Source organism: Asparagus officinalis, chromosome 5 (genome assembly GCF_001876935.1).
Source record: "Asparagus officinalis chromosome 5, Aspof.V1, whole genome shotgun sequence".
Taxonomy (NCBI): domain Eukaryota; kingdom Viridiplantae; phylum Streptophyta; class Magnoliopsida; order Asparagales; family Asparagaceae; genus Asparagus; species Asparagus officinalis.
This window is the reverse complement of record NC_033798.1, coordinates 19,808,043-19,820,920: the sequence shown is the minus strand read 5'-3', so window position 1 is coordinate 19,820,920 and position 12,878 is coordinate 19,808,043.

The window sequence follows — 12,878 nt, the reverse complement described above, 5'->3', positions numbered from 1 at the left end:
CAAAAGGAGAATAAGCTCTCCATTATATTTTTCGCTTCTCTGTATGTAAAGCTAGATTGTGGATCCGTACTTGATTATCAGCCAACGACAAAAATGCGCTGAGTCCACATCAAGCTACAAGAATAGACAAATGTGACTTCCTAGTGGGAAGTGGGTCCCTTCTATTGCTTTCTCAGGGTTTTTTGTGAGTGCTTTCTCAGGGTATTTTGTGAGTCATTCTTCTGTAGACTAAGGGGCGGTTTGTTTGCTAAAAAAAAAATAATAATAAGAAAACCCCTTGTCACGTCAAATTTTAAGAAATTCCTTTCTGTTACGTAGAATTTTGGTCTTAATTGATTTTTAAGTCACATGTTTGTTTCGTTTTGTGATTTAAAGAAATAAGGGTGTCACGTAAGATGTCATGTCCAATTTTTAAGAAAATTGTTTTCACATTAAAAACCTCTGAAAACACTTGAAAATATCACTTCAATGAATTTTTAATTATAAAAATACTGTTGAAACAGTGATTGTGAATAAAACAGATTATTTAATTGCTAAAAATATTGTTACTGTTGTGGTTTATTTTTATTACCTTTTTTATATTCAAACAAACACAAGAAACGAAAATTGAAACACTGTATTTACAATATCATAGTATGTGATGTGGCGGTGACGTGACAGTGATTTCATTGCGAAACAAAAAAAATACGGGAAATGTCTTGAAATCTTTTGAAATGAGTTAAAATATGAGTTTTTCATTTTTGATTTTTTTGGGAAAACAATCAAACAGCCCCTAAATTAATGTTTCTTCTCCCTTCCACGCTTGGGAGTAAAGCCAAGGCAACTATGCTACAATCTTCCCATCTACCACCCTTCATTTTTGTACCCCACTGTTAGTGGCCATCGTAAGGGCGCAGTGTACGAATCCACATATATCTCAAAGCAGTAGGTTTTTCGGTGTTTTCAATTTTCATATGAACCTAGCCATTATAATATCTTTTATCTGTACAGATAGCTTACCTTTTTATAATTTACCATACTTTTATACCTGTGTGTTTAGCCTACATCAAGCATATTTATGTACCACAAGATACGAAAATGTAAGTTTTCTCTTAAAAACTACATTGTGCGCTTGTGAGCTTTTACAGACCTGTAATTCTTATCTCTTTAAGCATAATAGTATTGGAACTCTTGTAGTTTAGTAAGCTAGATATGTCCTTAGAAGAATGCATTTTGTGTGTACAGCTCTAGTAATGGATGGATGAGAACCTCTTAGAAGAACGAAAGTTTATGTTCTAATACTAAATAGAATCTTTGATTTCCGTATAAAACGGATTGTTTAGCAAAATGCTGTTGTTTGTGCAATCAGTATTGTAATTAATGTGGGATTTGGATCCTCTCTCTGTTGTGCGCAGCGGAAATTTCGGCAGAGTTTCTGATGCACAATAAGAGAGAAAGATCGATAAGAATTCTTGTTTCTCAAAGGGAACAAGAATCTGAAAGCCTAATAACACATCAAAGTGGGATATTTGCTCTTCCTCTCGTCAACTCTAGGACTGCGCGTCGAGGGATCCTAAAAACTATTACAATGGCCACAAACTCAAACAACCAATTTTACGTGGTTCGGCAAACTGTCTACGTCCACGGGACAAGGAGCAGGAGATCTACTATTAGAGAGAAAATACAATAGGTTTACAATCTCACAAAATAAACCCTCAAACTAACTGGTTTACAATCTCACAAAATAAACCCTCAAACTAACTCTCTAATCTCTCACAAAATCTCTCTCAAAGGGGATACACAAACCCTTGCTACAGCCTGCCTTTTCTTCTCTGCACCCAGCCGCCAAAAGAGAACAGATTTTTCCCTTCGGTTTGCACACGCCTCCAAGCACTGTTCCGCAGCCGCACAAAGAAAAAGCAACAATCAACCTCCTGCTCGCTCACGAAACCCTAGACAAGGGTTTATATAAATCACTCGGGTGGGCCTTGTTGTTCCGCAACTAGAGAGAAACCGCTAATCACGTGGGTCTGCGTCTGTGGGTTTCACTTCGTGGTCCCCACGTCCCACTCGTTTACAAAAACCGCTAATCACGTGGGTCTGCGTCTGTGGGTTTCACTTCGTGGTCCCCACGTCCCACTCGTTTACAATTCTCCGACACCGACCAAACAAAATGTCTCACTTGTTGTGTCCAGTACACCATGAAACAATTCACGATAACAGACTCAATCCATAACAAGTCGAGAACCCAAATGAGAATGCAAACACTCTCCAAATGTCAGTATCAACTCACCAAATCGATCTCACCCCCATCAAATAACCCAACCCGACTGCATCATAAAGACTGCCTACGTATCCTCTTCCCCAAGGAATCAAGCCTAACGTAGTTCACCTCAATCCACTAGAAGAGTTCGCAACCCTTCTCCAATATCATCAACTCTGCGGCTGATAGCACCTCCAATGGCCTCAAACACCTCCACCTGAGGCGAACCAATGACCATATCCAAACTACGTCTATCAGCTGCACTCGAATCAAAACTCAACTCATCATCTGCATCCACAACAAATTGATCTCCAAACTGTGTCACCTCAGCTGGAATCCCAAACGATGCAATATGATCTGGAGTATTCTTCACCCAATGTGGAGTAGCATCACTCTCTACCCGTTGTGATACCTCTAAGGTCTGTCCAAAACTCTCCACCTGCTGAGAGTCAATTGGCTTCCTCATCGAAGCCTCAACCAAAGTGACACTACCAGACCTATCTTCCAATGGAGTTTTACCTCCAATCACAGCAGTTGACAACTCTTTAATAGGATGACCCAAATATGTCGAAGCCTCAGTCCAGAAACTCTTCTGCAGACCATTGCTTGACAACAAACACCGATCCTCCTCCAGCAAGGCACGGTTCTCCAAATTTGTCACCCTATCTAGCTACCCCAAGATTTCCTTTCCAACGAAGTGTCTCGAAATACCGTGAGCTCGGCTCCAATACAGAAATAGGTCCATCTTGTACCTCCCACCAGAATGGAGTACCTTCACCTTTCTGTCAATATCATACTTCTTCAATCTGTTAGAGACTACTAGGACTTTCTCCAATGGGGATTTGGTTGCAACCCAAACACGCCTAGAACAGCCACCAACAAAGGAAACCAAACGCCTATTACCTCCCAATGATGCCCCCTTGGAAGGCCCCCAGACATCCACGTGAACTCCTCCAGAACGACCCTTAGCACGGTGAATAGAGGTGCCACACTTCACCTCGGTCTTCTTGCTCACATCAACATGTTCACTGGACTTCAAACTGCAGGTCTTTGCACCCTCTTTTAATCTATGCGAGGAATCAATACTGGAATGGTCAAGCCCTAAATGCCGCAGTCTAGTCGAATCAACAGAAGTCGTCAGCTCTCCACCTGCCACTATACCTCCAGTCAAGTAATACAGGTTATTTCTCCTGACGCCCTTCATCAAAATACGAGAGTCTCTCGCAATCTCGAGAACCATGTCCTCAACACGAACCTTCAGACCCTCTCCAACCAAAGCTCCAATTGAGATCAAGTTCTTCCTCAAAGAAGGAACATATCTCACATCGTTTAACTCTCTAACAGTCCCGTCAAACATCTTTATGCGAATTCTTCCTATCCCAAGGATCTGGCATGCACGGTTATCAGCCATGTACACCACACCACTATCCACCAGCTTCTCAAAACTGGAGAACCATTCCCTTCTAGGGCACACATGATAGGTCGCACCACTATCCAACATCCATTCAGATTCCTCCGAATAGCTATCTGTAGGACTGATAGAAAGCGAATAAATAGAAGAGTCAGAATTATTACCATCCGATACGATGTTTGCTTCTGATGATGGTTGCTTCCCTTTTCCCTTCTGCTTATTCTTCATCCATTCGTCGAGCTTTGGGCAGTCTTTCTTCCAATGACCAGTCTCCTTGCACCAAGCACACTGATCTTTTCCTACTCTAGACTGTGACTTCCAATTCTTTCGGTTTGGACCCTTCCCTCTTGCGACCAACGCCTCCGCTACCGGCTCAACCGAAGCCTCCTTATCCTTCTTTCGAAGCTGATAATTCACAAGTGCAGCGGTGACCTCACTATACGAAAGTGATGCCTTCCCATTAATCAGAGTAAGAACGAAGGTCTCATATTCCTCGTCGGGCAAGGAACTCAACAACAGCAACGCCTTGTCCTCATCTTCAATCTTGACATCCACATTCGCCAAATCCGCAAGAAGCTTTGTGTAGTGGTTCATGTGATCTCTAATGGAGGTTCCCTTCTTCAACTGGAAACGATAAAGTCTCCTCTTCAAATGCAAGCGATTTTCCACACTCTTGGTCAAATACTTGCTTTCGAGAATCTCCCAAATCTTCTTCGCAGAAGTCTCATTCATCACATCATATTTTAGATCTTGAGTCAAACAAGACCTAATCACACCACACGCCGTTCGATTCATCTTCTTCCAAACCTTCTCTTCAATCTCATCTGGCTTGCCATCTAACTCCAATGTATCCTCCAAATTCTGCGCGTTCAGCGCAACCTTTATCACCAACGAAGCCCTAAACGAGCCTCCAAATTGATCTACTCCTCCAACCAAACCCTAGATCTGGAATCTGGGCTCTGATACCACTTGTTGTGCGCAGCGGAAATTTCGGCAGAGTTTCTGATGCACAATAAGAGAGAAAGATCGATAAGAATTCTTGTTTCTCAAAGGGAACAAGAATCTGAAAGCCTAATAACACATCAAAGTGGGATATTTGCTCTTCCTCTCGTCAACTCTAGGACTACGCGTCGAGGGATCCTAAAAACTATTACAATGGCCACAAACTCAAACAACCAATTTTACGTGGTTCGGCAAACTGTCTACGTCCACGGGACAAGGAGCAGGAGATCTACTATTAGAGAGAAAATACAATAGGTTTACAATCTCACAAAATAAACCCTCAAACTAACTCTCTAATCTCTCACAAAATCTCTCTCAAAGGGGATACACAAACCCTTGCTACAGCCTGCCTTTTCTTCTCTGCACCCAGCCGCCAAAAGAGAACAGATTTTTCCCTTCGGTTTGCACACGCCTCCAAGCACTGTTCCGCAGCCGCACAAAGAAAAAGCAACAATCAACCTCCTGCTCGCTCACGAAACCCTAGACAAGGGTTTATATAAATCACTCGGGTGGGCCTTGTTGTTCCGCAACTAGAGAGAAACCGCTAATCACGTGGGTCTGCGTCTGTGGGTTTCACTTCGTGGTCCCCACGTCCCACTCGTTTACACTCTCTTGGTACAAGGTAGTGTGGAGAGGCTACTATTTTTATCATAGCCTTTGATTTGATTTTCTTAGTGGGTGGTTATGACTTAATATAAATGTAATGCTCATTGTACTCCCATGAATTGTACATTCTTAATTTATGCCGGAATTATAATAACCCACTAGATATATCAACAGTTGTGATACAGTAGTGATCTTTCGGCTAGCTTTCGGCAGTAAAGCATCCAAATACTCAGCTAGTCCTTGAGGTAATTGAGGAAGGGTAGGCTCTAAACTAACATTTTTCAAAAGTCAAACTAACCGTATCGGATTTTAATCATGCTAATGTAATCTAACATCACTACATGCACATTTTTTATCTACAACATAATGAAGATTGTTCTCTTTTACTCGTGGGAGAGAACAAGGGGGTGCTTTTCAAAGCCAAACAGAAGTTGATATGGGTGCAAATACAATTAATGACGCGTTAGAGCTCCTTTTAAATCACTATCACGGAAACATCTTGAAGATTTGTTCACTCAGATGACTGATGAGACTCCAATACTGAGCTCCAGCAAGGGGAATCCTTGTAACAGTGGGAGCACTGATTTAAGAGAACAAGAGAATCTAATGTGATGTGGATGGATATAAGTTGGCAGGCAACTAATTAAACAAAAGAGAGAATAGCATATGCTAGTAAAGAGTGGGTATTTGAGACATGTGAGATGTATATATATTCTTTGCGAATTGTTAATTAAAGATGAGGATAATGTGGCAAAGGCTAGATATGTTTAGTGGATTTGCATCCCCCCCTCCCCCTCTTTGATGCTGTATATTAGCGATTGGAGTTATTTAAGCAGGGACTGCTGAGGTTTGACTTGCTTTAAAAAAGTTGGTTGGTTGTGGGAAGTTCCAGGTTCTTTGTGCGTAGCTTGCGTTGCGGAAAGGGAACTGTGCATATAATTCTAGTTAATACAACTGTTATCATGTGTAATTGTACTTGCAGTTGTTTACGGTTTAGTTTTTAAAAATTGCAATTTGCAATTGCAGTTGTGGTCACAGCTATTTGTTTTGAGAAATGAATTTTTGGGGACTTCTATTGAGTGTTGGTTTCACTCGAAATAACAATTTAAATCTCTTCTATTACTTTACAATTGTCATTGAAAATCTCTTTAATGCTAGTGCAATCATAATTGTATATATAAGTCACAATGAAACAAATAATTGCGACTGGTCTAAAATGTTTACCTGTATACAATTGTAGATGCAGCCCCCATACAACTAGAAACCAACCAGTATAAAACCATGGTTTAGACAGAGGAAAGCTAATGATGCGCGCATATATGCTGGTAAAATGACAGAATTGTATAGTTGAAAGTTTAAGGGCACATTGGCGAAGTGCGGAATTAATAGTTAAAATTTTCAGATGTGAGAATAAAATTCAAAGAAAAAGTTTCGAAAAGAAGATGGGTGGTTCTAAAGGATGGGAAGAAAAGAATCTAGGAAGACTATCTTGGTTTCTTTGATTAGTAGATTAGGAAGCCTTAAAATATGAACGAAGAAAATCAACAGGCTCTGGTGTTTACTATGTATCTGGTGAAATTTTTATTTATTTATTTATTATTATTATTATTATTATTATTATTATTTGGATAGGAAAGGGAACATTGGCAAGACACGAGGATTCGAGACCGAAGATCGAGTTTGATCCTAACTTCTATCAAGTAAACCCTGAGTGTGTGGGTCCCATCATCCATTCTCACACTTCAAGATATAGACAGGATCGAACCAAGAATCTGGGGTGTTGGCAGTATTACCACTATGCTTTCAGACTACCTACGCTATCTGCGGTGGGTATATTTGATGAAATATTGCTTAATATATCTATAACTTTGTAATAAATGCAAGGAATTTGTTTACAAAATACACCTAGAAACTATTTTTACTGTTGACGACTTGTAAATGCATGGTTAGTGATGACTTGAATACAAACGTCAAACTACTTTTGTATTACAAGAAAGTATTACAATAAACAAAAGTATGAAGTTTATTCTTGGATATTGTCATTCAAATTAATGTGCTATAAGAACTCCAGACTTATGTTTTCCGCAATATGACTGCAGTTTTGAAATTTATAGTGCGCTTATCATTTTCCTTAATTACATTGTTCTTTTATAATCTATTACTATTATTTAAGATAAGTTTATTTTGGTATTCTACCCCTATGTAAGTCACGGATTCAGATAATTCCACAAAATTTCCTCATTTACATAGTTTAAAAATCATGAAAAATAGTAAACTTAGAGATCTTAAAAGGCTACCATTTTAACTTCAGCCATCCATGTTCTTTAAAACTGCTCCTATTAACCACCACTAACTATCCTAATACCCCACTTATTCATTCCTCCCTCTAATTTCTCATTATTTTTTAACCTAAGGGCTTGTTTGGATTGAGGGGAATAAGGGTGAAGGGAAGTTAGGGGAACCATTCACCTTGTTTGGGAACATTTAGGAGGTGAAGTTATTCATCCTACTTCTCCTTGGTTCACCCCCTAATAGTATAAAATTTGTTACCCCCCAAATTGGGGTGTAACCAAGGGGAAGGGAACTCCCTTCTCTTCCCTTCCATTCTCTCACCTAGTTTCCCTTAACTTCCCTTCACCCCATTAAAATCCAAACACACCCTAAATGTTGAATTATGTGCACATTATAATGTGCACAAGAAATACTAGAAATATATGACTACAACCTTTATTAGATAAGATATAGGAATGAGTCATATGGTTTAATGGCACCCAAGCCTAAATAGATTTAGGACATGGCAATAGCTTTCCCACTCCTTAAACATGTGTGGGGCCTTGAGATACTTTTACAAAATTAATATTGAAATGCCTTACAGATTATTGATTCTAGTAAGATTTTTATATAAAAACCACCTTAACTTTTATTTAAATCATAACTTATCATCTTTTTTATTTTAGAAGCCACCTACATTTACTTTCATGTTCTCAATGTCACACTTTCTGATAATTTAGTTTTTAAAAATGTGAAGTTTCCATTATACCCTAATCTAAACCAACAAGGAGAAAGAGAAGAGGAGAAAAGAAAGGGGAGAGGGGGAGAGAGGTCAGTGGTGATGGGGTTGGCGGCGGGAGAGGAGGAGGGGAATAAGGAAGAGGAGAAGAAGAGGAGGAAAGGAAATGAAAGGAAGGAGGTGAGGGAGGTGGAAATGGAGGAGGGGAGAGGAGGGAGGTGGAAGAGGGAAGAGAGGAGGGAAAAAGTTAGGGTTTGAAGAAATCCTAAAGGTGGAGGAGATGATGGATGAGGTAGAGGACGGGGGTAGGAGAGGAGATGAAAGGGAGGAGGAGGGAAGGGGTTAGGGTTTAGAGAAACTTTAGAGATGGAGGAGGGCGGCGAGAGTGAGAGGTGAGGAAAGGAATGAGGTGGAGGAGGAGGGGGAGGGGAAGAGAGGCAAGGACGGGGAGGGGGGGGGGAGAAGAGAGGAAGGGGTAAACTAGGTATTTCTAAAAAAAATTTTGAACTGGAAATTGAAAAATGTGTGACATTGAGAACATGTAAGTTGTAGGCATAAAAATTTGCCTATAGGTTCTCGCACACAGCTCAAAGATCAAAAGAACACAATAGTAGCTCTAAACTGCCTCAGAAAAATCCAAGACAGTGTGGACTGTCTTACACGCGAGACAATGTTAACTGTCTCACACGCGAGACAGTGTGGATCATCTCACATCAGGAGACAGAGTTGACTATCTCGCGATCCGAGACAGAGTGGATGAGCTTTCCGTTGAAGTATATGCATGACATGTGGCTATTAACTGTCAAAGAATGTGGGAGACGTTGTGGGCGAGCTTTTCATTGATAACTACCAAGATAATGGTGTTAAAAATTTGGGAGAACGGTTACATAAATAATTGCTGGGCAGCTCAGGAATTCCGAGACAGTCAGTGATGTCTTGGAAGCCGTGAGAGTAACAACTGTCTCGGCCGCCGAGACAGTAACAACTGTCTCGGCCGCCGAGACAGTCACGACTGTCTCAGAAGCATAGTTTCCCCCATGATGTTCTATTGTAGTTATAATTTTTAGAGGCTATAAATTCCCCCCTGGGATTATTTATCAAGAGCTCGGATTACAGAGCATAGAGCACAGAGAGCAGAGAGACTTGGACAAATTTCAAGAGTTCTTCTCTTTCCGACAATCAGGAGGTTCCTTAAGATCTAAGCTTTTGACTTGATCTTGAGAAGAGTGTTCATCTTACTTCGATAAGATATTCACTGAAACTATTCTTGCTTATAAACGAAGGAAGAATCCTCAAACCCTTCACGATTTAACCAGAATCTGTGATTCGGTCGTCCACAGACTAACGTACCCCCAGCACATGCGAAGATCCTACAAAAGCAGGAGTTGATAAACAATTTATGTGTTATTTTCTAAAGAAATTGTAACCTTTTTTATTTTTGTTGCATAATTCATTATAAACGACTGAAGTTTTATGGATTCCATGATTAAAACGATTTCTGACGAAAATAAACTGGCGACCACAGTGGGAGCCAACGGTCTCACTGCCAAGATCATCGTGTCGCAGTCGATCAAGTTACCGGTTGAATCCATGGTCGAGTACAAATTTGACCAAGCGAAGTTTGAGAAGTATTTGTCATCCTCATCTGCAAAATCTTTCTTGCCTCGTAAATGAAGGAAGATTTCATCTTCTGAGAAGGTTTTCAAGTTTTTGACTCTGCCGAATGCTACGGGTGAAGACTTTTGTTTGATTGTTGCTGAGGATTTTACTCGCAACACCTCTGTTCACAATGACTCTTCTCCAATTAAGGAGTCATTGAATCAAAACCTACCGGCACTGACGAAGAGGGCTCGTCAGAGACAACGTCAGCGTCGTGCTCGCCAAATTGCTAAGGCCCTTGAACAAACCGACGGAGTTCGTTATTATGCGGACTTAGAATTAAGAAAATAACAAGTGATTCGTTCAACACAACGACAAGCCACTCATGTTTCTCACAACTCACGATGGAGGAATGGACTCTCATCAAAAGAACTCGTTCAACTATTAAAGAACGTATACAGAAGCGTCGTGCAAACGTCACTCGTGTCCGTGCTCTCTTGCAACAAAGGCGAAAAGGAAAAAAGGAGATGGTGCCTAAAGAATCACCAAGAACCAGTCAAGTTTGGATTCCAAAATCTAAACTTGCACAAAAATCAAGTCGATGAGATGCATCCTTCAACCGAGACACTTGTAAGTGTCTCGACCAAAAGAACTTCACCTGAGACACACATAAATGTTTCGGCCAAAGAGGTTGTGTCCGAGACACTTGTAACCGTCTCGGACAAAGCAGCTTCATCCGAGATAGTTGCAATTGTCTTGGCCAAAGGGTAGCTTCCAAAGCCTCTCCTTCGAAGTCGTCGACATGCGTTCCTGACCCATCTATCGCAACCACATCATCTACGTCACCGGTGAAGCCTTGGGTCAGTCCTAACCTGTCAAAATTTAAAATCATAATGGCGGATCACCTTGGTCCTTTACCTGATAATCGAGACAAAGCCCCAGTCAAAGAACACTTGAGTCCGGTGGACAAACCCCGAGTAAATTCTTATGTTGGGGGTCGTAAGTATCTTCCTATCAGGATGAAGCAATCCCAGGAGGGAAAAACTCTGATTTCCTCTCGTTTAAGGCCTGTAAAGACTCCATACCCGCAAGGGGGTAGATCTAAACATATAACATTGGATCACTCAGAGGCGACGATAAGTCGTCTTGGGTATGTCAATAAAGTTCAAACACAAAAACAGAAGATATGTTGCTTTGGTCATCATACTGACGAGCTGTACTATCAAACTAAGGGTGGAAACAAGTCATGGAAGAGGACTGTTCGAGAAACAAGTCCTTATTGTGTATGTGAGAGGCTTATTAAAGCAGTGTTATCTGAGGAAGAGGACTGTTCGAGAAACAAGTCCTTATTGTGTATGTGAGAGGCTTATTAAAGCAGTGTTATCTGAATGTAGTTGCTCTAAAGCCATTCAGTCCTTATTGTGTATGTGAGAGGCTTATTAAAGCAGTGTTATCTGAATGTAGTTGCTCTAAAGCCATTCAGCCAAGAGTTTCTGTATTCCAGAGACTTTCCACCGAAATATCAAAGCCCAAGGCGAGACGTTTCCGTAAGAAGCTTGCTGTTCAAGAGGATGAATTCCCTAAAGTCACCATCAATATGGCTGATAAAGGAAAATCTAAGTGACATCCAAGTGAATCAAATCCCGACTTTTCCCCGAGAGGAAAAGTTAATTCAAGAATTGCTCAACGAATGTCTCGACTCCAGTTAGGAGCTATCAGACGTAGAGACTACAAGAGAATGCATGAAGGAATGTCCTCGGAAGATGAACTCTCGAACACTTGTTCTGTGATCACTTCGGATGATACAATGTCTATCTAGCACGAGACAAGCCAGAGAAGTGTTCACAATCACTCCTGATCAGTTTGCTCAAATGCTTCAAGAATCTCTAGCCAAGCAACGTGAAGAAATAAGAGCTGAGATGAAGACGAAGATGGAGTTGGCTATCCAAAAAATGAGAGAATTACAAACTCAACGGCTTCAACCCCCTGAGTCCAGTCAGTGAGCTGAATCCAGCCATCGTACTCATAATGTTATAGATGACAGTGATCCAGAAGTGGATGAAGTCATTATAACTGATACACCTCCTAATAACAATAACGCTGGGGGTGGTTCAACGGATCCTCCTAACAACGATATTGGAGATAGTTCAATTGCACCTCTTAATAACACTGGGGGTGGTCCAATTATTTCTTCTCAACATCACTCAAAGAGAGATAAAGATGAGGACAAGAAAATACAAGACATTGAAAACAAAGTCAATGCTTTGATGTTCGCTCAGGAAGTAAAGAAGACGGGTATTCCGTGTCCCTATCCAAGAAAATGGGATTCAATTCCATACTTGGCAAAATTCAATCTGATTAACTTCACACCATTTGACGAGAAGAACTCGCCTACTCATCACTTGATTTATTTCAAGTCTTATTTGGGCATGATTTCTGAAAATGAGGCTTTAATGGTCCGATCATTCGTTGGCACCATTCGTGGACCCACCTTCGATTGGTACCGACGTCTCAAGCCTAAGATCGTCAACTGCTGGGATGACATGAAAAGTTTATTCCTCAGTAATTTCTTCGATGATGATACCGAAGTTGTAGGCGTCTAAAATTGTCTACGAGAGCCCGCACGAAATCCGAAGCAATGAACGGGCGAGTCAAAGAGATTCACCTAATCAGCTCACGCACGCCGCTCGGCGCACTCACGCCATTCAACCTGTGCGCGCCGGTCAACGCGCGTACGTCAGATCATCTCGTGTGCGCTGGTCAACGAGCACACATCAACAAACTCGTGCGCCGATCAACGCACGCACGTCAATCACCTCGTGCGCGCTAGTCAATGCGCACACGTCAACTAACTCGTGCGCACCGGTCAAACGCGCACACGACAAACCGCCTCGTGCGCGCCGGTCAACGCGCGCACGTCAATCAGTATGCGCACATCAATCAGCACGCGCTCATCGATCAGCACGCGTACATTAACCAACGCGCGTTCAACGATTGGTCTCACGACG